The sequence below is a fragment of the Marmota flaviventris genome, chromosome 1 (genome assembly GCF_047511675.1).
Source record: "Marmota flaviventris isolate mMarFla1 chromosome 1, mMarFla1.hap1, whole genome shotgun sequence".
NCBI classification, from domain to species: Eukaryota; Metazoa; Chordata; class Mammalia; order Rodentia; family Sciuridae; genus Marmota; species Marmota flaviventris.
Window position 1 is genome coordinate 199,534,289 of NC_092498.1, and position 25,426 is coordinate 199,559,714.

General features: G+C 40.8%; 1 protein-coding gene across 1 annotated transcript in view; it reads right to left on the reverse strand.

The window, feature by feature from the left end:
* The window catches only part of Ulk4 (unc-51 like kinase 4), a 516,944-nt gene that overhangs the window by 425,421 nt on the left and 66,097 nt on the right, over positions 1 to 25,426 (reverse strand). The window lies entirely within an intron of this gene.

Consider the following 25,426-nt stretch of genomic DNA (forward strand, 5'->3'; position numbering starts at 1 on the left):
GACTTTCATGCACAGAAAAAATGTTAATGGATATTCATAGCAGTTTCATTTGCAAATGTCAAAACTGAAATGACCCAGATGTCTTTCAATAAGCTAATGGTTACATCAACTGTGGCAAAACCATCCCAAGAAAACCTCAAGAGGAAAAAATAAATTATCGATACACACAATTACCTAGATAAATCTCCAAAAAAAATTAGGAATGAAAAAGAAATCCCAAAAGGTTACATGTTACATGACTATTTATACAACATTTTAAACATGACAAAAATATAAAAATGGAAAAAAGATACTGAAGGTTGTGGGAGTGTGGGATCACGTGCAGTAGGGGGAGGCTAAGGTGAGCATTAAAGAGATCCTGAAGGATCGTAGCAGTGATGAAATTTCTCTTTTCTTTAACTGTCCCAGTGTCAATATCCTGTGGTAATAGCATCCCATCGTTCCCAAAGATGCTATCATTAGAGAAAGTGGACATAGCATACCCAGCACTTTTCTGCATGTTTTTTTTTTTAAACAATTGCATGTGAATCTACAATTATGCCAAAATTAAGAATTTAATTAAAAAGAACCTCATGCTAAACTCAAAACTCAAATCCAGCTTTCTGCTTCAGAGTTGGTTGCAGGGATTTACAGCATTTTTTCCATTTTATAATCCACTGGTCCTTTTTGTCAGTAAGCATCACTGGAAATTTAAAACATTTTAATGCTGTAGACCCTTAAAGTGATAAAATTGTTTGGACTGCCTCCAGCATAATAGAAATTGCTTTGGAGCTCAGTGTCTTGTAAACAGACAAGCATCATATAATTTATTCTAGCAATGCCACAGCAACCTTCATTCCACTTGCAAAAGTTAACTTTGGATAACATTAAACCGGACTCAATGGGTAGAGGCTCCCTGCAATGTTATTTGTATGGGTTTTCCATTTATCTTTAAAATTTACAGAAATATTAATATTAAAAGGGGAAACTAAAAATAATGAACAAATACAATACAGAAAAGGGAAATACTAAGGAGAAAAAAATGTTTTTACTGACCTAGGTACAATGATATTTTTTAAAGGCCAATTCTAAATAGATAAAATAGATTTAGTTCTTCTTTGAACTCAAATCCATGTAATATGTGGGTATTATTCTTAGGCATGTTTGTCTTAGACGATAAGTCTATTTAAAAAAAAAAACCCTGAGTAAAGAAAATTAATAGTTTTATTGTTGTTCTTATTTCTACTATTACACTTTGAGGCCTATCTATATCATTATTGATTCTTAATTAATTTAAATGGTTCTTCTGTAACCACAGGCATGATTAGTTGGTTGACTGGTATGCAGACAGTCATTTAAAACCGTACAGTAATTTCCCAAACTACTTCTTTGAAATCAAACCCATTTTATAACAAATGTGATCAAGTATAGTCAGGTCTTTTGGCTTTATCAAAAGTCATCTAATTGCTATTAAAAAGGTCAATCACTTCAATTCCATATGCCCTGGACTGAGTTTCTTAAATCAAGGGCCAAAAGAGAAGCAGATGAATTAAGATCATAATAGTTTACAAGGTCTACAGTTTAAAACTAGACTGCTGATACTTGTACAAAAATAATTTGCCTGCTCTTGACCCTCAAAATGTAGTTGTTCAATGTCCAAGGTAATGTATGTGTAATTAACAGTTACAAATAGAAAGCTCCAGATCCAGAAAGTTGACATTTTTTATATGGTGTTTTACCCTGTTTACACTCAATGGGAAATTTGGCAATAGTGATTATACTAACAATTTTTTTTTTAAGAGAATTTTTTTGTTGTTGTTGGAATTATAGGTCCAAGACAGACTCACTATCTCCTTTGTAGGGAAAAAATTGTGAGGAAAATTTCTCTTTATTTGTAATTTATTTGTGGTTATTTCTTGGGGAAACTTACACCCAGTTATTTGTTTGTTTGTTTTTTTTCACATGACATTTTATTTATTTTTTTTTTTAATTTTTTATTGTTGGTTGTTCAAAACATTACAAATTTCTTGACATATCATATTCCACACTTTGATTCAAATGGGTTATGAACTCCCACCTTCACCCCATACACAGATTGCAGAATTACATCAGTTACACATCCATTGATTTACATATTGCCATACTAGTGTCTGTTGTGCTCCGCTGCCTTTCCCATCCTCCACCCTCCCCCCTCCCCACCTCTCCCCTCCCCTCCCCTCCTCTCTCTACCCCCTCCACTGTATAACCCTGAGGGTCTCCTTCCATTTCCAAGCAATTTCCCTTCTCTCTCCCTTTCCCTCCCACCTCTCATCCCTGTTAAATGTTAATCTTCTTCTCATGCTCTTCGTCCCTACTCTGTTCTTAGTTACTCTCCTTATATCAAAGAAGACATTTGGCATTTGTTTTTTAGGGATTGGCTAGCTTCACTTAGCATAATCTGCTCTAATGCCATCCATTTCCCTGCAAATTCTATGATTTTGTCATTTTTTAATGCAGAGTAATACTCCATTGTGTATAAATGCCACATTTTTTTTATCCATTCGTCTATTGAAGGGCATCTAGGTTGGTTCCACAGTCTTGCTATTGTGAATTGTGCTGCTATGAACATCGATGTAGCAGTGTCCCTGTAGCATGCTCTTTTTAGGTCTTTAGGGAATAGACCGAGAAGGGGAATAGCTGGGTCAAATGGTGGCTCCATTCCCAGCTTTCCAAGAAATCTCCATACTGCTTTCCAAATTGGCTGCACCAATTTGCAGTCCCACCAGCAATGTACAAGTGTACCCTTTTCCCCACATCCTCGCCAGCACTTGTTTTTTGACTTCCTAATGGCTGCCAATCTTACTGGAGTGAGATGGTATCTTAGGGTGGTTTTGATTTGCATTTCTCTGACAGCTAGAGATGGTGAGCATTTTTTCATGTACTTGTTGATTGACTGTATGTCCTCCTCTGAGAAGTGTCTGTTCAGGTCCTTGGCCCATTTGTTGATTGGGTTGTTTGTTCTCTTATTGTCTAATTTTTTGAGTTCTTTGTATACTCTGGATATTAGGGCTCTATCTGAAGTGTGAGGAGTAAAGATTTGTTCCCAGGGTGTAGGCTCCCTATTTACCTCTCTTATTGTTTCTTTTGCTGAGAAAAAAACTTTTTAGTTTGAGTAAGTCCCATTTGTTGATTCTAGTTATTAACTTTTGTGCTATGGGTGTCCTATTGAGGAATTTGGAGCCCGACCCCACAGTATGTAGATCGTAGCCAACTTTTTCTTCTATCAGACGGCGTGTCTCTGATTTGATATCAAGCTCCTTGATCCATTTTGAATTCACTTTTGTGCATGGCGAGAGAAAGGGATTCAGTTTCATTTTGTTGCATATGGATTTCCAGTTTTCCCAGCACCATTTGTTGAAGATGCTATCCTTCCTCCATTGCATGCTTTTAGCCCCTTTATCAAATATAAGATAGTTGTAGTTTTGTGGATTGGTTTCTGTGTCCTCTATTCTGTACCATTGGTCCACCCGCCTGTTTTGGTACCAGTACCATGCTGTTTTTGTTACTATTGCTCTATAGTATAGTTTCAAGTCTGGTATCGCTATACCGCCTGATTCACACTTCCTGCTTAGCATTGTTTTTGCTATTCTGGGTCTTTTATTTTTCCATATGAATTTCATGATTGCTTTCTCTATTTCTACAAGAAATGCCATTGGGATTTTGATTGGCATTGCATTAAACCTATAGAGAACTTTTGGTAATATCGCCATTTTGATGATGTTGGTTCTGCCTATCCATGAACAGGGTATATTTTTCCATCTTCTAAGATCTTCTATTTCTCTCTTTAGGGTTCTGTAGTTTTCACTGTATAAGTCTTTCACCTCTTTTGTTAGGTTGATTCCCAAGTATTTTATTTTTTTTGAAGATATTGTGAATGGAGTGGTTGTCCTCATTTCCATTTCAGAGGATTTGTCGCTGATATACAGGAATGCCTTTGATTTATGCGTGTTGATTTTATATCCTGCCACTTTGCTGAATTCATTTATTAGCTCTAATAGTTTCTTTGTAGAGCCTTTTGGGTCTGCTAGGTATAGAATCATATCATCTGCAAATAGTGATAAGTTCTTCTTTTCCTATTTTGATGCCTTTAATTTCTTTCGTCTAATTGCTCTGGCCAGTGTTTCGAGAACTATGTTGAACAGAAGTGGAGAGAGAGGGCATCCCTGTCTTGTTCCAGGTTTTAGAGGGAATGCCTTCAGTTTTTCTCCATTCAGAATGATGCTAGCCTGAGGCTTAGCATAGATTGCTTTTACAATATTGAGGTATGTTCCTGTTATTCCTAGTTTTTCTAATGTTTTGAACATAAAGGGATGCTGTACATTGTCGAATGCTTTTTCTGCGTCTATTGAGATGATAATATGGTTCTTATTTTTAAGTCTATTGATGTGGTGAATAACATTTATTGATTTCCGTATATTGAACCAGCCTTGCATCCCAGGGATGAATCCTACTTGATCATGGTGCACAATTTTTTTGATATGTTTTTGTATCCGATTCGCCAGAATTTTATTGAGGATTTTTGCATCTAGGTTCATTAGAGATATTGGTCTGTAGTTTTCTTTCTTTGAAGTGTCTTTGTCTGGTTTAGGTATCAGGGTGATGTTGGCCTCATAGAATGAATTTGGAAGTTCTCCCTCTTTTTCTATTTCCTGAAGTAGCTTGAAAAGTATTGGTATTAGTTCTTCTTTAAAGGTTTTGTAAAACTCTGCTGTATACCCATCCGGTCCTGGGCTTTTCTTAGTTGGTAGTCTTTTGATGGTTTCTTCTATTTCCTCAATTGATATTGGTCTGTTTAGGTTGTCTATATTCTCCTGACTCAATCTGGGCAGATCATATGACTTAAGAAATTTATCAATGCCTTCACTATCTTCTATTTTATTGGAGTATAAGGATTCAAAATAATTTCTGATTATCTTCTGTATTTCTGAAGTGTCTGTTGTGATATTGCCTTTTTCATCCCGATTGCTAGTAATTTGAGTTCTCTCTCTTCTTCTCTTCGTTAGCATGGCTAAGGGTCTGTCCATTTTATTTATTTTTTCAAAAAACCAACTTTTAGTTTTGTCAATTTTTTCAATTGTTTCTTTTGTTTCGATGTCATTAATTTCAGCTCTGATTTTCATTATTTCTTGCCTTCTACTTCTTTTGCTGTTGTTTTGCTCTTCTTTTTCAAGGATTTTGAGATGAAGTGTGAGATCATTTATTTGTTGTTTTTTTTCTTTTTTTAAGGAATGAACTCCAAGCAATGAATTTTCCTCTTAGAACTGCTTTCAATGTGTCCCATAGATTCCGATATGTTGTGTCTGTGTTTTCATTTATCTCTAAGAATTTTTTAATTTCCTCCTTGATGTCTTCTATAACCCATTGATCATTCAGTAACCTATTGTTCATTCTCCAAGTGATGTATGCTTTTTCCTTCCTTCTTTTATCGTTGATTTTCAGTTTCATTCCATTATGATCAGATAAGATGCATGGTATTATCTCTACTCCTTTATATTGTCTAAGAGTTGCCCTGTGACATAATATATGATCTATTTTTGAGAAGGATCCATGTGCTGCTGAGAAAAAAGTGTAACTGCTTGATGTTGGGTGGTATATTCTACGTATGTCAATTAAGTCTAGGTTATTAATTGTGTTATTGAGTTCTATAGTTTCCTTATTCAACTTTTGTTTGGAAGATCTGTCCAGTGGCGAGAGAGGTGTGTTGAAGTCTCCCATGATTATTGTATGGTTGTCTATTAGACTCTTGAACTTGAGAAGAGTGAGTTTGATGAACATAGCTGCACCATTGTTTGGGGCATAAATATTTATGATTGTTATGTCTTGTTGGTGTATGGTTCCCTTAAGCAGTATGTAGTGTCCCTCTTTATCCCTTTTGATTAACTTGGGCTTGAAATCTATTTTATTTGATATGAGTATGGACACACCTGCTTGTTTCCGAAGTCCATATGAGTGATATGATTTTTCCCAACCTTTCACCTTCAGCCTATGTATGTCTTTTCCTATCAAATGCGTCTCCTGTAGGCAGCATATTGTTGGTTCTTGTTTTGTGATCCATTCTACTAGCCTGTGTCTCTTAATTGGTGAGTTTAAGCCATTAACATTTAGGGTTATTATTGAGATATGGGTTGTTCTTCCAGCCATATTTGTTTATTTCTGTTACTAAACATGGTTTGTTTTCCTCTTTGATTATTTTCCCCCCCTTTACTGTCCTACCTCCCACTGTTGGTTTTCATTGTTATTTTCCATTTCCTCTTCCTGTAATGTTTTGGCGAGGATGTTTTGAAGAGATGGTTTTCTAGCTGCAAATTCTTTTAACTTTTGTTTATCGTGGAAGGTTTTAATTTCATCTTCCATCCTGAAGCTTAATTTCGCTGGATACGCAATTCTTGGTTGGAACCCATTTTCTTTCAGTGTTTGAAATATGTTATTCCAGGATCTTCTAGCTTTCAGAGTCTGTGTTGAAAGATCAGCTGTTATCCTGATTGGCTTACCCCTAAATGTAATCTGCTTCCTTTCTCTTGTAGCTTTTAAAATTCTCTCCTTATTCTGTATGTTGGGCATCTTCATTATAATGTGTCTAGGTGTGGATCTCTTATGATTTTGCACATTCGGCGTCCTGTAGGCTTCTAGGATTTGGGATTCTGTCTCATTCTTCAAGTCTGGGAAGTTTTCTCGTATTATTTCATTGAATAGATTGCTCATTCCTTTGGTTTGGAGCTCTGTACCTTCCTGTATCCCAATGACTCTTAAGTTTGGTCTCTTAATGTTATCCCATATTTCTTGGATGTTCTGCTCATGGTTTCTTAACAGTCTTGCTGAGCTGTCTATGTTCTTTTCCAGTTGAAATACTTTGTCTTCATTGTCTGATGTTCTATCTTCTAAGTGTTCTACTCTGCTGGTAGTATTCTCCATTGAGTTTTTAAGTTGGTTTATTGCTTCCTGCATTTCTAGGATTTCTGTTTGTTTGTTTTTTATAACCTCTATCTCCCTGTAAAGTTGATCCTTTGCTTCCTGGATTTGTTTGCGTAATTCATTGTCGAAGTGATCTTTCATTGTCTGATTTTGCTGTCTAATGTCTTCCTTGATACTCCAGATCATCTGAAGCATGTATATCCTGAATTCTTTATCTGACATTCCATCTGCTGCAGCTGTTACCTCTTCTAAAGTTGTGTTGACCTGCACTGCTTGTGGTCCTTTCTTTCCTTGTCTTTTCATACTGCTTGCGTTTCTTTCCTGCAGGCGCGGGCGGCGGCTCTGCTCTCTCCTTATTCCAATTGGGGTGTCGTGACTACCACGCCAGCAGGTCACTGGGCCTGTTCTGGGCGCTGGCGGCGGCTCTGTTCTGCCCCTACTCCAATTGGGGTGACGAGTGTACCACGCCGGCAGGCCACCGGGCCTGATCCGCTGGTCGGTTGCAGGTTTGCCTACCCTGCAGGCGCGGGCAGCGGCTCTACTCTGCCCCTACTCCAAATGGGGTGACGTGTCTGTCGTACCGGCAGGCCACTGGGCCTGTCCCGCTGGTCGGTCGCAGATCTGCCCACCTTTCGGGCCCGGGTGGTGGCTCTGCTCTGCCCCTACTCCAATTGGGGTGTCGTGACTACCCCGCCGGCAGGTCGCTGGGCCTGTTCCTGGCACGGGCGGCGACTCTGCTACCATGCCGGCAGGCTCCTGGGCCTGATCCGCCGGTCTGTCGCAGGTCTGCCTACCTAGCAGGCGCGGGCGGCGGCTCTGCCCTGCCCCTCCTACCACGCCTGCGGACCCCTGGGCCTGATCTGCAGGTTGGTCACAGGTCTGCTCACCCTGCGGGCACGGGTGGCAGTTTCGCTCCGCCCCCACTCCAATTGGGGTCACGTGACCACCACACCAGCAGGGCCTGATCCGGGCGAGGGCGAAGGATCTGCTCTGCCCCTACTCCAGTCGGGGTGACGTGTGTACCACGCTGGCAGGCCGCTGGGCCTGACCCGCCAGTCTGTCACAGGTCTGCTTACCTTGCAAGTGCGGGCAGTGGCTCTGCCCTGCCCTTCCTACCACGCCCATGTACCACTGGGTCGCGGTTCTGCCCACCTTGCGGGCGCGGGTGGCGGCTCTGCTCCGCCCCCTCTCCAATTGGGGTCACGCGGTCACCACGCCGGCGAGCTGCTGGGCCTGTTCAGGGCGCTGGCAGCGGCCCGGCTCCTCCCCTCTGGCTTGACGACAAATCGAGAGAGACTCGGGTATCTGTGCCTCACCCCCCCACCAGGAGACCAACTGTTTCTGTCGCCGCTGGTATTGATGAAGTTCTCTCCTCCGCCGCTTTCTGATGACATCAGATCACTGCCATGTTGGTATCCTATGCGAATGTCAGCATTTCGTTCCCCTTGCCGGGCAACCAAAGCAAGGGGTGAGTCCTGACCGGCCCTCAGCAGGACCCGGACCGAGAAGCAGTTTCCGCGGGCTCCTAGCCCTGGGCCAGGGCAGTTCCGGGCGCCGTAACTCGGCCGCTCCGTGCTCGGTGTATGCTCTGATAAGAGCAGACTCCAAGAAGCAGCCTCCGCAGGCTCCCCAGCCCTGGGCCAGGGCGGTTCTGGGAGCCGGAACTCGGCCGCCCCGCGCTCGGTGCTCGCTCCGATAAGAACAGGCACTAGGAAGCACCCAGGCACTGAGCCCAAGCAATCTGTCTGCAAGCCACAGGCGAATGGCAGCCTGAAATTACCTGTTCTATGGCTGAATGAGCTGCGGTCAGTCGAAAACAGGGATGGTGACGTCAGCTTTCCAACATGGTGGCCGCTGGCCTCCTCTGTGGTCTGACCGGAGTGGAGAACCGAGATGGACCGCTTCCTTCCCCCGTCTCGAACCCAGAATTCAGCCCTGAGTACGGTGCTTGCACAGCTGGCAGAAACTGCAGCGCTGTATCCCTGCGACGCTATCTCCTCGTTTCCCAGCGCGCGCTGCAAACTCTAGCCGCGGGGCGATTTGCTGAATAAGCAGTGTTACCCTCCGTGCGACAAACCTCTCGCGTTTGAGTCCCCGTAGCCGATCGTCAAGCGATGGAAATCCTTCCTCCAGGTTCCGGAGCACCCCACCATTGCTGGAAATTCCTAACAAGATAGCCTTTAGCCATCCTGACTTGTCATACTCCCACACAGTGAAGCAGCACATGGGGGCAATGCACTCCCCTCGCCGCCATCTTCCCAGTCCAAGAGAGAATTTTTTAATATTTATTTTTCAGATTTTCGGTGGACACAACATCTTTATTTTATTTTTATGTGGTGCTGAGGATCGAACCCAGTGCCCCGCACATGCCAGGCAAGCGCGTTACCGCTTGAGCCACATCCCCAGCCCTATACTAACAATCTTTTAAATCATACACTGTCCAATACTGTTTCCTGAACCCTTAAAATAAGAGGCATCCCAAAATTTTTCAAATGAGAAGAGAATGCCAATTTTCTGTCCAAGCCTTTTCTTTCTTGAAGCCTCACTTTTAATATCTCAAAATTCCCTTGGGCACTTAATTCTGTAAGCCTCATACCTTTTTTGTCCCCATTCATGTTCAATTTTATTGATATTAAATCTGAAACTTCTTTGGATCTTATATATCTCATCAAGTCTTATCAAGAAAAATCACATCTACAGATGTGAAACTTCAAACCCTCATTTTCAGTGTTGGCTAAAAAAGAGGATGAACACCCTGGACACATAAGGGCTGGACACATGCAGAAAGAAGATAAAAATGAAGAGAATACAATTCTGTTCTGTATGTAATAACTCTGAAAGTGTCCTTGACAAGGTTGTTAAGAAGCTCTCTTTGGTGACATCTGGACATCAAAGTTTTAACATTAGCTCTAATTTTCTGCGTGTTAATTAACTGCATTAAAACTGCATCTGTAATTTACATTTATCTCCTAAAACTAAATAATCAGTCAGAAGTAAGGACAACTATCTTGTCAGTTCTTTATGAAGCCCTAGGTTTAAACAACCAACGAGTACACTGGCAGATTCCGTCTCTCAAAAATAAATAAAATATGTAAGTAGATATCTCAAAACAGTTTTTCAGTCATTTAAAAAGTATGAACATGCTGTTTAAATAAACTGTCAACTTCCTCTGCTTTTTTCCCCCACAAATGTCAACTGCAGAAGAAATTTGGTTTTTGGTGACTAGTTACCAGGTCCCCCTTCCTCAACCTCCTTTTGAGATAAATCCTTTCCAATACTAGCCCTAGTCTGTTCAGCCTTCCAAATGAGGAAGACAAAAGGATCCCTGGCTCCCTTCAGGGGCCATCTTTCCTCCCATAATGTGGTACCATCAAGGGCAGTGCCACTTTTAGCCAGCAAGGTTCAGGAATCTGAATGACACAGAATAAGAGATTTGGCTGAAGTTCACTCATTCATTCTAGCAGTATCCCCAAGCAAGTCTCCAGGAGAATCCTAGTCCAAAGACCTCTGGAGCTGCCGGGTACTTTTTGTTCTAAAATTTCTTTTGGAGCCATTGATCCTGTCCATTTCCTTCTAATATCTAAGTTAGGTATAAACACCTAAGTTAAGCATAAATGCCTAAGTTAGGCAGAGTCACCCTTCAGAAGTGATAGATAGTACTAGTGCTATTGCTCACTCTTGCTGGACACAAAAACATTTCACAGATCCTTTACAGTTGGGTGGTACCATGTTACTAGCTCTGGCCAATTGGCTGAAATTGAAATCATATAGTGTATACTGCATACCCATCTGACCTTGGAAACTTTTAAAACACTATGCTGGATGGAGATACCATATAAAATGGAAGTAGCAAGTAATGCGTAAGTCAGCTGCCCCTCACCCCACAGCTAAAGAACAAGTCTCAGATTTTGACAGTCTTCATTGCCACAACAGAGGGTTGTCTATCCTGAGAGAACTAATTCAGTTCCAGGAGACCACTCTACTTCTATGTAATAATGCAAGAGTTCTACTACTTTCAAAGAATCATTAACAAAATAATCAGTAAACTATTGCATCCACATCTTAAAGAAGATTTGTCTGGCAGATAAGATCTGCCATTGACATTTATGTCATGGATCTGACGCGAGGGTGGCAACACACTAATCACTAAAAAAGTAGTCCATGAAAAGTACACTGAAGATCATAATCCAGACAAGGCAAAGCCATGAAGATAGTAAAAAGATCAATTGTTGCCAGAGGGATTGTGGGGGAAGGAGGGATTAACAAACAAAGCACAGGAGATTCTTAAGGCAGTAACAACAGTAACAATATATATCACATTGGTGGATATATGTTGTCAAACATTTCTCCAAATCCATAGAATAAATGTACATCTTAGACTGATTTATGCTGCTGTAATAGACTATCACCAATAGGTGACTTATAAAGAACAGGTTTATTTCTTATAGTTATTGAGGCTAGGAAGTTCAAGACTGAGAGGCTTGCATCTAGTAAGGGCCTTCATGCTGCATCAGAGAAGGCAGAGGGAGGTCAGAGAGAAACAGAAGAGGAAGGGAGAAAGGTAGAGGGTGCGGGGAACCAACCTTGCCTTTTTTAAAACCCACCCACCTTACTGACAATACCATTAATCACCTTTTACTAGGCCCTACCCAAAACTGTTGTACTGGGGATTAAGTTTCTAACACATGCTTTCTGGGGGATACATTCAAACCATAGCAACTTTCAACATCAAGAGTAAACCATAATGTAAACTATGAACTTTGGGTGACAATGAGGTGTCAATGAAGATGCAGCAATTTTTTAAACAAATGTACCACTGTCCCACTCAGATGCAAAAGGCTGATAATGGAGAAGGCTATGCATTGTGTGGGGGCAAGAGACATTGGCTATCTCTGCTCTTATCTCTTATTTTGCTGTAAACCTAAAACTGTTCTATCAAAAAAAGAAATTTGGGTTTTGGTGACTAGTTACTAGGTCCCTCTTACTCAACCTACTTTTGAGGTAAAGCCTTTCTAATAAAACACAGTACTCAATTTTGCCTTGCAGATTAAAAAATTGGCTATCCATTGCTATAAGTCAGTTCATCAGATTACTCAAAAATTATTTGTCCATTTGTAATGGATGACAAGTAAGATATTCTGAAAGTTCTCCCATTGAAAATCATTTTTTAAATGCTGTTTAAAATATCCTTTATAAAATGCACAACTGAACTGTCAAGAAATTAGGAAACTTCAAAGACTAAAAGGAGAGTAAAATGGGGGAAAAAACAAAGAAAAAAAGGAAATGAGATAGGTAAGCACTCAGGATACTGTAACCCAAGGGACATGTGCTGCATTCTGGTGACCTTGAAATGACATTTTGAAATGGAACAAGAGGCAAATCCCAGGATCTGTCCACAGGGTAATATAAAATAGGAAACCATTCATATTAAGTTGGAACCCCAAGTATACATGAATAAGAAATGAACCAGCTTGTAAGAAAGCATATCAAGGAATTTTGAATCATTGATACTAAATAAATTAATGGAGGGGGGGGGGGGGTAAATCTCCCCAGAGAATCAAGCCAGGCCTAAAAAAAAGCAGGTCTACAGCTCATATTATGCCTCTTTTTGGAGAATTGATTCAAATACCTGGGAGTCTGCTTGGCTGGTCTACATGGCCTCTAGTTAGTAAAGTCACAACACTATTTTTTCCCTAGCATACTCTAGAACAGTGGTTCTCCAATTTTAACATCTATCACAATCACTAGATTTGCAAAAACCCAGGCTGCCAGGCCCCATCCTCAGAGTTTCTCATTTAGTAGGTCTAGAGAAAGGTCCGAGATTATGCATTGTCAACAAACTTTCCGAAGACATTGCTGCTTGTCTAGCACCACACTTTCAGAATCACTGTTGAAGTGCTCAGTAGTGCTACACGTTAGAATCACTGGCTTTCAAAACTATAGATACCTGCATCCACCTCCAGAGATTCTGATTTAATAGGTCTCAGGTACAGCCTGGACATCAACATTTTTAAACTCTGCAGAACTCCAGTGTGTCACCAAGGTTGAGAACCACTGGGCTAGAGAACAGAATCTGAAAGTTCACTCAATTGAAAATGCTGATATGGTTCAACAGAATGCAATCTACCCAGCCATCCCCTAAACTACCTCTCCTAGGTGGACCTAGAAGATATGTCTTGGTGAGGGGGATGATAGCATCCCTTAAGAGCTTCAAGGTAGCTATCCTTTATAGGTCAAAAAAAAAAAAAAAGAAAGAAAAACATTGACAATGTGATTGGGTTCCCTGATCAAATGGGAATAACATGTTTCAGAACCAGTCACAGTATTAGCACTTAACTGCAGAGACAAAAGTTGGCACAATTACCCTATGGAGTTACACAGCATCGTCATCAGATCATTCTGACCCTATGACACCGACACAATGGTAAACTAACCATCACATCAGTTCACTAAGTTGTCACTTCACGTTTAATAAGAAAATATTGAAAAAAAATTAACTCAAGCTCCTGTATCAATGATTCACAGACTCATTCCTCTTAGCCAGATCCCAAACCCACATTGGTTTACAGAATTATAAAATTCCTCAACTACGCTGGCAAATCCATTGAAAGAGACCCCTATGAAGAGGTGTTAAGTGAATTTTACAGAAAGTCTTCAACATTTATCATGTGACTGGGCAATAGGGAAAAAAATACCCAGACCCTTTGAAGTTATTAGATAATGACTATGAACTTAGACTGATATTTAGAGAAACCTAAAATGCCACTATAATCCTATTGTCAGATTAGGAGCTTATTAAGTTCAGATACTATATGGAATCATAGCTCAAAGTCATCTCAAATCTGTCCCAAGAACCAAGGGGCCCAAGGTTATTTTCCTAGTCCCAGAACATTTAATAACTGGTAAAATTCCCACACAGGGTCCTCCTCATTGGGCAAAAGCCACTGGAACTACTACTCTTACTCTATCCACTCAATGACAGTAAATCAAACAATCCCATATTCACAGGGAACTTCAGAGATCAGTACCAATAAAGACCAAAGAGGTACAGAGATGGTGATTTCCACCACATTGTGTTGCCTGTCCAGTGCAGAGACCACATAGATCATGGAGAATTACTACAGATTATTGCAAACTTAATTAGGTAAAGATGCCTATTGTAATTGCTGATTCAAATGTGGCATCTTCACTAACACAAATGAACCCAGCTCCTGGCACCCCTAATGCTTTCTATTCCGATCAGTACATAAAATCTGAAGACGTTTCTACTTGTTGGATTACCCCATATCAAATGTCCTGCTATGTCTTAATACAGCCCAAAGGCACCCTGATCATCTCAATGACATACAGAACAAACTGTTCCATTATATTGGCAGAATGTTAACTGGACCTGGTGAGCAGAACCCTAATTTATAAGCCAAAGGGTAAGTGATAAATCCTGAAAAAGTTTAGTCTGCCATCTGGGTGGTGTTCCTAAGAGCCCAGCATACTGGGGCATAAGAAGATATTCCCTCCAAAGTAAGAGGCAAGTTGCTGCACCTTGCATTACCCACCAAGATAGAATTATTCAGTCTCTGAATTTTGCAGGCTTCGACCCATTTTCTGAGAATTGATAAGGCTGCCAGATTTGAGAGGGGCCCAATACCAAGTCCTGCAGCAGAGCCATGCTGAAGTACAAAGTGTTCTTCCAATTGGGTCTTAAGACCCACAGACCTAATGCTATTGGAACTGTCTGGGGCAAAAAGGAGCTGCATACAGCCTGTAACAAACTCCAGCAGCAGAAACAGAGCACAGATCCCTAGGACCGGGGAAGATGGCCTTACCCCCCCCCCCCCAACAACCATTATCCATTTGAAAAGTAGCTTTTGGCTTATTTCCAGGCTCTGGTTGAGACTGCATGATTGACCTTGTGACACTATGAAAACTGACCTGCCCATCCTGAACTGAGTGTTACCATAAAATTGGTTATGCACAGCAGTATTTGAGTTTTAAAATTGATATTTATGAGACCAAGTTGAACAAATTAATTCACTGCATGGGCAGGTGGCTGAGACTCCTGTGTTATCTGCTGGCTCCGCTACCTCATCCCCTTCCTCAACCCATACCCACAGACCTCATGGAGTCCTGTAGTACTCTCAAGAGGAAAAAGTACAGGCCTGGTTCACACATGGTCTTATAGTACGTCAGCATCAGCAGATGGACACTGCACTGCAATCCCACTCAAAGGCACCCCAGAAAGACAGCAGCTAAAGGAATTCCTAGGTTCACAGAACTTTGGGAAGTAATCCACATTTACTTTAAGCAGAAAGAGATGACACAGGGATGGATCCATAGCAGCTCAGAGGCAGTGGTTTACAGGCTAGCCAGCAGATCAGAAACTTAGGGGGGAAAAAACTGTACTTAAGGGAAAAGAAGTCTGGGATTGAAAGGCACAGATGGAGCTTGAGATGAGACCACAGTATAAAGACATTCGTATTTCACATGTACAAATGCCCACCAGTAGATATCAACAGTCACCTGAAAGAATGGAGCCATCCTCTATGCATCTTTCATCAATTACCCTGTGGATTGCTCAACAAGCCCATGTAACAAAGAAAGCCAAACAGAGGCAGGTAGGAAGGACGCCAGGCAACGGCTCAACAAGGGCCCCCACTCACCAACGCTGACTTGGCTAATGCCATTGCTGGTACCCAACCAGTAAGAACAGAAGCCAACACCAAGCCCTGATATGGCTTCATACCCTGCAGGGTCCACATGAATTATACCAGAACTGTCCGATCATGAAGAGGGCAATATTTTTTCCTCACAGGAAGTAGATGGCTATTCCAGGGATGAATTAGAGACCCCTGCTTCCTGGGCTTCTGCCAACTCCACCATCTATGATACTGTCCCTTCCAATCAGCTTCCCAAACACTGTTCCTTCTTGGATCCAGGAATAACAGTCCTCACCCTACCCCTTCCTTTTGGGCCAAGAGGAAAGAACAACTCCACTATTACTACTAACCCTGGACAAGTGTACCACCCCTTTGTAAATTAACTATCAAATTATCTCAATTTGAGTATTCCCTCTATTGGAAACTAATATATTCCCCTTTGAAAAGCCCATGAAAGGTTCATGTTTCCGTTTTCCCCTTATTGGCTTGTGCAACCAATATTGGAAATAAAAGCATCCACCATAATACCTGGGATGTATCCTTTCCTTGTGAACACCTCTATTATATTATAAACTTAGAGTGATCAATGAAAACCCAGAAAACTTCAGCCTTTTAAACTTTCCCAAACTAGCTTTTAAGCTTTCCCAAACTATTACTTTATCCTTTTGAGTTAATTTTACTCAAATTAAAAAAGAAGAAACTGTTGGAATCTCAAGGGACAATATAACCATGTCATGTCAATATCAGAGAACAGACCTTCAATCTCCTATTCTTGACTACTCACCATGCAAAACTGCCCACCAATGGCAGTGATGTAACAGAAGTACAAAGAATGGTCCTGCCCTTTGCAGAGGCATCCCCAACCTACAGCCTACCAACAATGATGAGAATGGTAGTAGTGTTCAAACAAGTGCCTTTGTGGGGACCCTTAGACATGATGAAAATGTCAATTCATACAGACATTATGGCAATCAATCAGTATGGAGGTTCTTTATAAAAATACAAATATAACTACCATATGATCCAGCTGTATCACTCATTGGTATCTACCCAAAAGAATTAAAGAAGACATACTTTAGAGATACACGCATTCCCATGTTTCCAGCAGTACAATTCACAGTAGCCAAATTACGGAACCAGCCTCAACAGCTGAATGTATAAAGAAAATGTGGAAAAAATATATATATATATATGAAAATATATATATACACACACACACACACATATATACATACACACACACACAAACACACACCCCTAGTAGAGTTTTATTCAGTCATCAAGAACAAAATTATGTCATCTGAAAAAAAATAGATAAAACTGTGGAGCATGATGTTAAGCTAAATAAGCCAGACTCAGAAAGACAAGTATCAAATGTTTTCTAGCTAGTGAGGAAAAAAGGGGAAAGGATCTCATCAAAATAGAAGGGAGACCATTAGGGTAGAGAAAGAGGGCTGGGAAGAAAAGAGGAAAGGCAAGGGGAGGTACTGAGGATTTAAACTGATCAAATTACATGCATGAACATACCACAATGAAATACACTATTGTACGTAAGTCATATGCACTAATAATATGTTTTTTAAAACAAGCACCTTTTTATCAATGCAGAGTACTATGGCCAGGAATTAGCAGCTACACTGGAAAGTGACACATAACCTCTTCCTATCCTTCTCTGCTGCCTTCTGATCACCAGAAACAACCTGATAAAGATGAAGAAACCATTCCAGGTAGGAAGAGAATGGCATACTGCTGTGGCAAGTCCCCTCTTCTATACGTAATAAAAACACCTACATATTGCCATACTAGTGTCTGTAATTTTGTATAACCCTGAGGGTCTCCTTCCATTTCCACAATAAAAATTTAAAAAAAAAAAAAAAAAAAACCTACAGGCGCATAGATGATACGTGTATATTAAGGAGCACAAGACATTTTTATGTAGGAACAGAACATAAATGTGTTCACTACATAAATGTTGTCTGATGAAGCCAAATTACCTTTGTCCTATTATTAAAATTGAGTCTTTTAGATGCTTTAGTAATTTAAAAGTTATGGCACAAAGGACATAATACCAATATTACAACTTTGAGCTTGCTATATATCACTAATGTTATTTACTTGCTACTATATTCGTAAAAGTTGTATCTCCAACTCTCCTCAAATAGTAGAAATATAAAAGAGGCTTATTTTAAATTGCATTTTTCTGCTTCAGGGATCAGCTCTGATTAGTTGTGTTTTGTGCGATTCTTTCCATCACCAATTCACTCTCCATGTTTCTTTCATCTAATAGAAAATTAAATGTGATGCTTTGCTAGGTTCCCAAGGATTACTAAATTACATTGCATTCAAATATGTAAGCCTCATAACTGCTGCTCTAAAAATATAGCAAAGGTACATTCATAGCACCCCAGGTAAAATAAAGTCAGCAAACACAGAAGCTAAAAATGGTTCTACAAGATGTCAGATAAGAAATTAAATGAATACTGTCATTATAAGAAATTAGGAGGCATGCTTTTTAAAAATTATTTTACATGAGATGTTCAATTTTTTGCAAAAGTGATTCAAATATGGCAGTTCCCCAAATGATATGCACTTGAGCATCATGGCTTAACTGAGAAAATGTTTCACTTCATCCTACACAAAAATGTGGTGATTATTCAACTTTCACTTCATCATTTTCAACAAAAATTTGTCTTTCATGCTGTCAAAAAAGAAACAGAAAAGATTGAAATTTTGATTGTTACTGAAATTAAAACTTATGGATTAACATAGAAGAAATTGTCAGTTTTACATATTCAGTCTCTTCACCCAGCAATTGGAATGTCTCTCTTTATTTCATGGTATTTATTGCTCAATAGGTTTTTCTTTCCCCAGCATCACTGAAGTATAATTGATGAAAAGAAATTATACATAACCAATTTTATACATATAAATATGTAAAATAAAGAAGTTGGTTTAGCAGAAAATATAGTGAAATTAATTATGTAGGTGATTAAAAAATGATATAAGTTCAGGGCTACAAATCCAGAAATTATCATGCACAGTGTTTCATGTGACATGTAGCATCTTATGACCCTTTAACAGTCTACAAACCAACTGAGAAAACTACACCAAAGCAGCAGCAGGGTACAAAGTACTTTGTGAAAACATTAAACACAACAAAAAGGGAAAAGATGTAAACTAGATTTCACCTCCAAATCCAACAATCAAGTTTTTCCAGAAAAGCATTCAATTTCTACACGCCAACAACAAGAACACATTACTTTGATATAGGTTTCAGATAATATTAACAAGAACAGCTAATTTACTAAAAGATCTTCTGGCCTATAACATTATGGTTAGTGCTTCTTCTTGGGATATATAACACATCACTGTTGTTAATCCAGACCTCATGACAGGATGCATTTAGACAGCACTCCACCCAATGAGAACATTTTCTCTGAGATTCCAATATGGCATCATCTGAAAGCCTAAGCCTGCCTTTGATTCCCATTCGCTGCTGAGCAGCAAATGTCATCTTGAGCCTAATTCACAAAGCATTTGGAGGGCAGGTGAGGCTGCTGTACTCACCCATGCTGAGGCTTCCAAGCCCCATCTTGCCAAAGAATGTGTGAATGTTGCAACCCTCTCCTCAGCCCTGACCTTCCAACCCCTACTCACTGTCCTTACCTGATGACAGTAGCTCCCTGTTCATGCAACTTTCCCCTGCGGTGTTCCTGTCCTTGCACTCAGCACCACTGACATCCACATGAAAGACACACCAGCACCCTGAACACAGTTTCTTGACCTCATCATTCCATTCCTTCACCTTTTCCTTCTCCCCAGCTTAACCACTCACCCACAAAGTCACATCCAAGATCCTGACATCTCTAACACTTCAAATTCAAACATTACCTAATTATCACTTATATATTCTAAAACTTCATTTTTCAGTGCCTTTCAGCAATTTAGCATTTTTTTTTTTTTTTTTTTGCACTGATCAAGAATTAGGCAACCCTTGCTCAGAGCTTTTATTACTAACCTTCCTTCATGGACAAGGCATACTAGGTTCTGGGGTATAAGACTCAAAATCATAGGGTCTCATGCAAGAGGGTTTGGAGTGGCCCCAGAAGCTGAACCATCTAAGACCGTCGCACAACTGGGCAGACTGACTTCATTCACCTCAAGTTCTTCACCATAGATTTGTTTCTATGGAGCTCTCTTCTCTTTCCCTGGGAGCAGCCTACCCTTTCTCTGGGACAACAGTGTCACCTCTTCTCCACCTCTAACCACTTGGGTGCCACTTATGCTATTTCCAATGGTGACCTTGCTGCATGCAGTCCAGCATCAGCAGCTGTTGGATAGGAGACTGCTCATTCTCCCACCACCAACCACACCCTCCACTGCATTCACTTAGTAATCCTTTTTTCCTGCTATAGTGATAAACATGTCCCCTCTCTGAGGCCAATAACTTTAGGTCATTTCCTCCTACACATTTTAAAGACAGCTCATTTCCAGTTTTCTCTACAGACATCCCAATCTGGCTTATACCTTAAAAATTGTCCTTTGTGAGTCACTAATAAACTTCACCTTACCAAATGCAACAGAAATGTTCATTTTCTACTTTATGTAACTCTCGGAATAAAAAGTTGACTTTTCTCCTTTGTAGAACACACTCCTCTTACCTTCCAACAAAGCAGCTCTCCCAAGTTTTTTTCTACCTCATCACCATTCCTTTTCAGTCTCCCTTATTACTTCCTGTTTGATTGCCTCCCCCATTAGAGAACTCCATGAGGACACACTGTCTGCCCTGCTCATCACTGTGTACAGTGCTTAGACCATCACTAAGTTCAAGGATGGTGCTTGTTAAATATTTATTGACTAGATGAGGAAAAAAACCTGATCCACACTTAACATTCTATTTAAAATTAACTTAAGATGGATTATTGGTCTAAATACAAAACTCAAGACTAAAAAATTTTAGAAAGAAACAGAGGGGAAACCGTATTCTTGGGTTAGACAAAGGTTTTTTTGTTTGTTTTGGAAAAAAGATACCAAAACCATAATCCTTGAAAGAACAAATTGGTAAACTACCTTAAAGTAAAGTTATCAAAAGGTAAATTTATTCAAGGTAAATTTATCAAAACTTTTCTTAATTTTAATCAGAATTAAGAATTTTGCTCCTTCTCAACTCCATCTTTACTGTAGTGACAACTGAGGCTGTGATTCAGTCTGACATGCAGTTCTTTGTCCACGCCCAAGAGCTACACTTTCTTGAAGTAACCAGCCAGGAGATGGTCACTCAGATTAAGGCTCATGTAACTTCACTGGAGGGCACCACCCTAGAAGATCAAGTTATGCTCCTGGCAGGCAGGCATGCTACTGGAGGATGGGGCTACCCTACGCCAGTGTTGGGTGGAGGTCAAGACCACCTTGGAAGTAGTCAGCCATGTGCTTGAAGGTAAAATTCATGGTTCCCTGACCCATGCTAGAAAAGTGTGAGGTCAATTCCCAAGGTGGCCAAACAGAAGAATGAAGTCAGGCTGGGTCATGCAGCAGATGCAGAATAACTGGTACTTTGTCAATTTTGTACCCATCTTTGGCAAGAATGGCTTCAAGGTCATCTCATAAATCTTATGTAATCTTTGCTTTCTCTAATAAAGCCACTTTATCCAGACCAAAAAAAAATTAAGAACTTCTAATGAAATTATGTCATTTTCATGAAAATGAATGAAATTGGAGAGCATCATGTTAAATGAAATGAGCCAGTCACAAAGACAAATAGCATGTTTTTCTATGTGGAAACTAGGGCTAGGGGGCGGGAGATGACAAAAATAGAAGGGAGACCATTAGGGGAGAAGGGGTGCAAGGGGAGAGAGGAGGAGAGGGTAAAGAGAGGTACTGGGGAGTAACATTGAGTAAACTGTTATACGCATGTACGAAACGCCACAATGAAGTCTACTATTCTGTATAATTAACATGCACCCATAACTTTCTTAAAAAAATTAACTTTTAAAGACAATAAAAAGATAAGTCACAAGCTAAGAAAATACTGAAAACAAAACACTGGATCAAGGATTTGTACTCTGAATATTAAAATAACTCAGGTAAAGGTAGGCAGGCATGGGTAGATGGATGGGAAGGTAGATCACACTCAAAACTTATAAATAAGAATCAAATAATCTTAAAGATAGTAGTTTCCTTGAGACCATCTGATCCATACCCAACCTGCCACATCACTTGTGACATCCTTCCCAATTGCAGAGTGACTTGGATTTTCACTAATTACACCTATGTCATAGGACCTCTGCTATTACCACTAATGTTAAGTTGCCTGTCTTGTACCTTCTTATTAAGCTAAGTGAAATTAGTAATGAGGGAATATAAATGTAAATCAATGTATTTTATGTATCCTGTATGTATAGTGCTATGCATATTTGGGGGGATAGAGAAAATATTAATTCATCAGTGGAGTCATCTAAGCCTGGAACTTGTTTTATGAAAAGATTTTTAATGAATTATTAGAAGATACAGAAAAATCTGAGGAGCTCTATATCTGTTATCAGATTCAGAAAATATACAGGCAACTTCTCTAACTCATTTGAGTAACCAAGTGTGTAGGCAGAAAGTTGTTCAGGAGAGTATTATGGTCTAGGTATTAGATTTCCCCAAAAGCTCATGTGTGAAATGATGCAAGAACATTCAGAGGTGAAATTGTTACAAGAGCCTTAACCTAATCATTGCATTAATCCCCTTATGGGGATTAACTGAGTGATAACTGAAGGCTGGTAGGGTGTGGTTGGAGGTGGTGGGCACTGGCGGCATGCTTTTGGGATATATATTTGGCGAGTAAGCGTAGACTTTCTGCTTCCTAAATGTAATGCCCTGATCCACTTTGCCTCACCAAACTCTTCCACCATTGTCGCGACCCCTTGCCCGCAAGGAAGACGCAACTCAGGAATCTTCTTTCAGCAGTTTATTCAGGTCCTTGATATTTCTTCTTCTAACTCTCGGATGCCCCTCCCAGCCTTAATAAAGCATCCCAAGCCCCAATGCAAAGCTGCCGCGTGGAGCTTTCTCACAGGGTGGTGAAAAATCATGTGCCAACTCTCCCAGATAAGGAGTTGTTTGTCACAGACCACAGAGGAGCCAGCGTCATCTTGTAATGGCGACCATAGTCTGCAGAAACGGCAGAAGCGGCTCACCACAGTTCCCCCTTTTCTGTTTTCTTAAAACAATACAGGCGAGAGTAGAGGTCCTATCCCACTGTGCAGAAGTGGCTGCATAGTATGACTCAGTCCTAAGGAGGGCCCTTCCCCAGATCCGAGGCCATATCAGCCGACGCCTTTTTTCGTGGGGCGGGGCGTGGACGTGTCTAACCCGCATGCAATAGGACATGCTCTCCTTGAGGTCCACGTCAAGGATCACTCAAGTGCAGTGCCTTGCCTCGCATCCTGTATCGTGACGATGGTGGACGAAGGGGGATAGCTGAGGCTGAACTGTGGCTGTTTATAATGACAAACAAGTTGACAGCACCCTGAAAGAAAGGCACGGACTTCAAGACGATAGAAAAGCACTAGTGTGGAAACCCATCTGCGTGCAATGGCAGTAAGACCGGCAGAGTGCAAGGGCTTTCCAACACTAAGAGAATGACAAGTAAAGTCATGTCGATCCCAGTGCAATGTTATAATAACTTGGGGTGTAACGACCATGTCAAAGGTTTACTGCTTAAGATGCGCAAGCCAGACTTGAGGTGAGTTGCCATTTTCTAAGGCCGCAAGAGCCTGTACAATCATAGCCTTTTCTTGTGCATGGCGAGTTTTAAGGCGACAGAGAAGCCACAAACAAAGTACAACACCGAAGCAACACATTGCACCAAAAATGCCTACCCCCACCCACTCTTTGAAGAAGGAAAAAGCAGAAAATATCCAATCGGTGAATTGACCCAAAGTCACGGGATCGACACGGGTACTGTTCAAGACAGCTATCTGGGTTAGTTGAGACTGGATCATGTCTTCCGCTGCCATGGACCAATTTCCGGCCAAATATTCGCCAATGATGCGGGAGGCATTCCTGGAATCATTAAATCTGACAGAGGTTATGCATAAATGTGCACGTTGGTCAACACAACCCAAAAGCACCAAGTCAGCCAATTCTTCTACCTGAGTTTGGAGTAAATCTATTCTTTGGTTGGCAGCTAAAATCCCTGACAAAATATGTTGATTAATTGAATTTTGGGATTCAAGTATAGTGGAAGTTTGTTGAACAACTTGATTAATGGTGGCAGCAGTTTGTACTTGACTGGCCATGGCCACTCCGGCCGTAACCGCTGCAGCAGCAGACACTGCCACAGCTGTCACTATAGCTGCCGTAATTCCAAAATCTCTACGGGCTCTAATCAGTTCAACAATAGGAAAAGATTCTGGATCTGCAGTAACTGGGATCGGGACAAAGGTTGGAATTTTCATAATCACTGCCATAGTCCAGGAGCCATTCCAACACTCAGACAAGTAGCAAGTAACATTAGAACAATTAAGCATCCCCTGTAATGTAACATTAGCCAAAAGAAACAGGAACGGAGATTGGAGACAGACTGCTGCGGAGGGTAATGTAGCATTAGATAATTGTGAATTATTTGCAAAAATTTTAAGCCTCCTACCTCGCTCCGAGTCTTGGGTAATGCCAGAAACATTAAACAGCCAACTTTGGACTCCTAATATTTCCCTGGGGAAACACAAGCGCGGACTAGACTAGCCCAATCTGAGGGAGTCATACAAAATCTAGTAAGTCCCTCCACCTGAGTGAGAGTGAAAGCGGCATCTATGCCATAAGTGCGGACAGATTCTGCCAAGGTTTTAACTATCTTAAAGTCTAAAGGCTCATGATATCTTCCCCTGTTATTGTCCTGAAATACAGGGTATGCAAGTCCCATATCTGTATTAACTGTCCTCCAAACTTGCGCATGAAAAGACCTCCCGGAACCTTGGCTCCCCCCCACATACAGGGGTGGGGCAACAGGCATCATATCTTCTTCTAAATTTTCAACCTCCTCCTCCTCAGAATTCTGTTGACCAATATTAGATCCCTCCCCCTTCTTACAGTAGGCATGCGCGCCTTGTGTCTCCTTTTTCTTCTTTTTCATTTTTATCTTATGTAGTTGTTGTAACAATATATCAAGGTCCTCAGAACTCTCTGAGTCGCTTGTGTTCTCAGGCGTTCTGAATTCAGTCAAGTTTGGGTAGAGCCTTCTCCTATTTTTATCTTCAGGCTCTTTTGCCTTCTCACTACTGTTACTTTTGATACTCTCTGCCACTTCACTATGTGATCCTTCAGATTTTTCCTCATGTAGTTGTTCAAGAACGGCCTGACCCTCACTCACAGCTTCTTGGCATTTACCATCTGTAAGGCAACTACGGACCATTTTCCAAAGGGGTATCACCCCACCCTCTAATATGCCCTGCTCAGAAGCAAAGTCAAGATCTTTGCCTAATTTATCCCAACTAGGTACAGTAAGGCTGCCCGAAAATGCAAACCACGGTGCAGCGATATCTATCTTCTGTAAAAATCTCTGTAAAGTACTATGTTTCACTTCCAGGCCCTTGGAACGTAACAGGCCATCTAGGGCCAGGAGAAGCGGACTTGAAGATGTGGCACCCATGACACAACAACAAAAGAAGCACAAAAAACAAAAGCGAAATGACACAACAAAAGAAACACAGAAAACAAAAGCGAAAGTACACAGTGCAGCTGCAATAAAATGTAATGCTCTCTTTCTTTACAGAGGAGCTGCCCCGCTTTGGTCGCGGATCCCACTTACTTGGGACTAACCCCGCTTTGGTCGCGGATCCCACTTACCTGGGACTAAC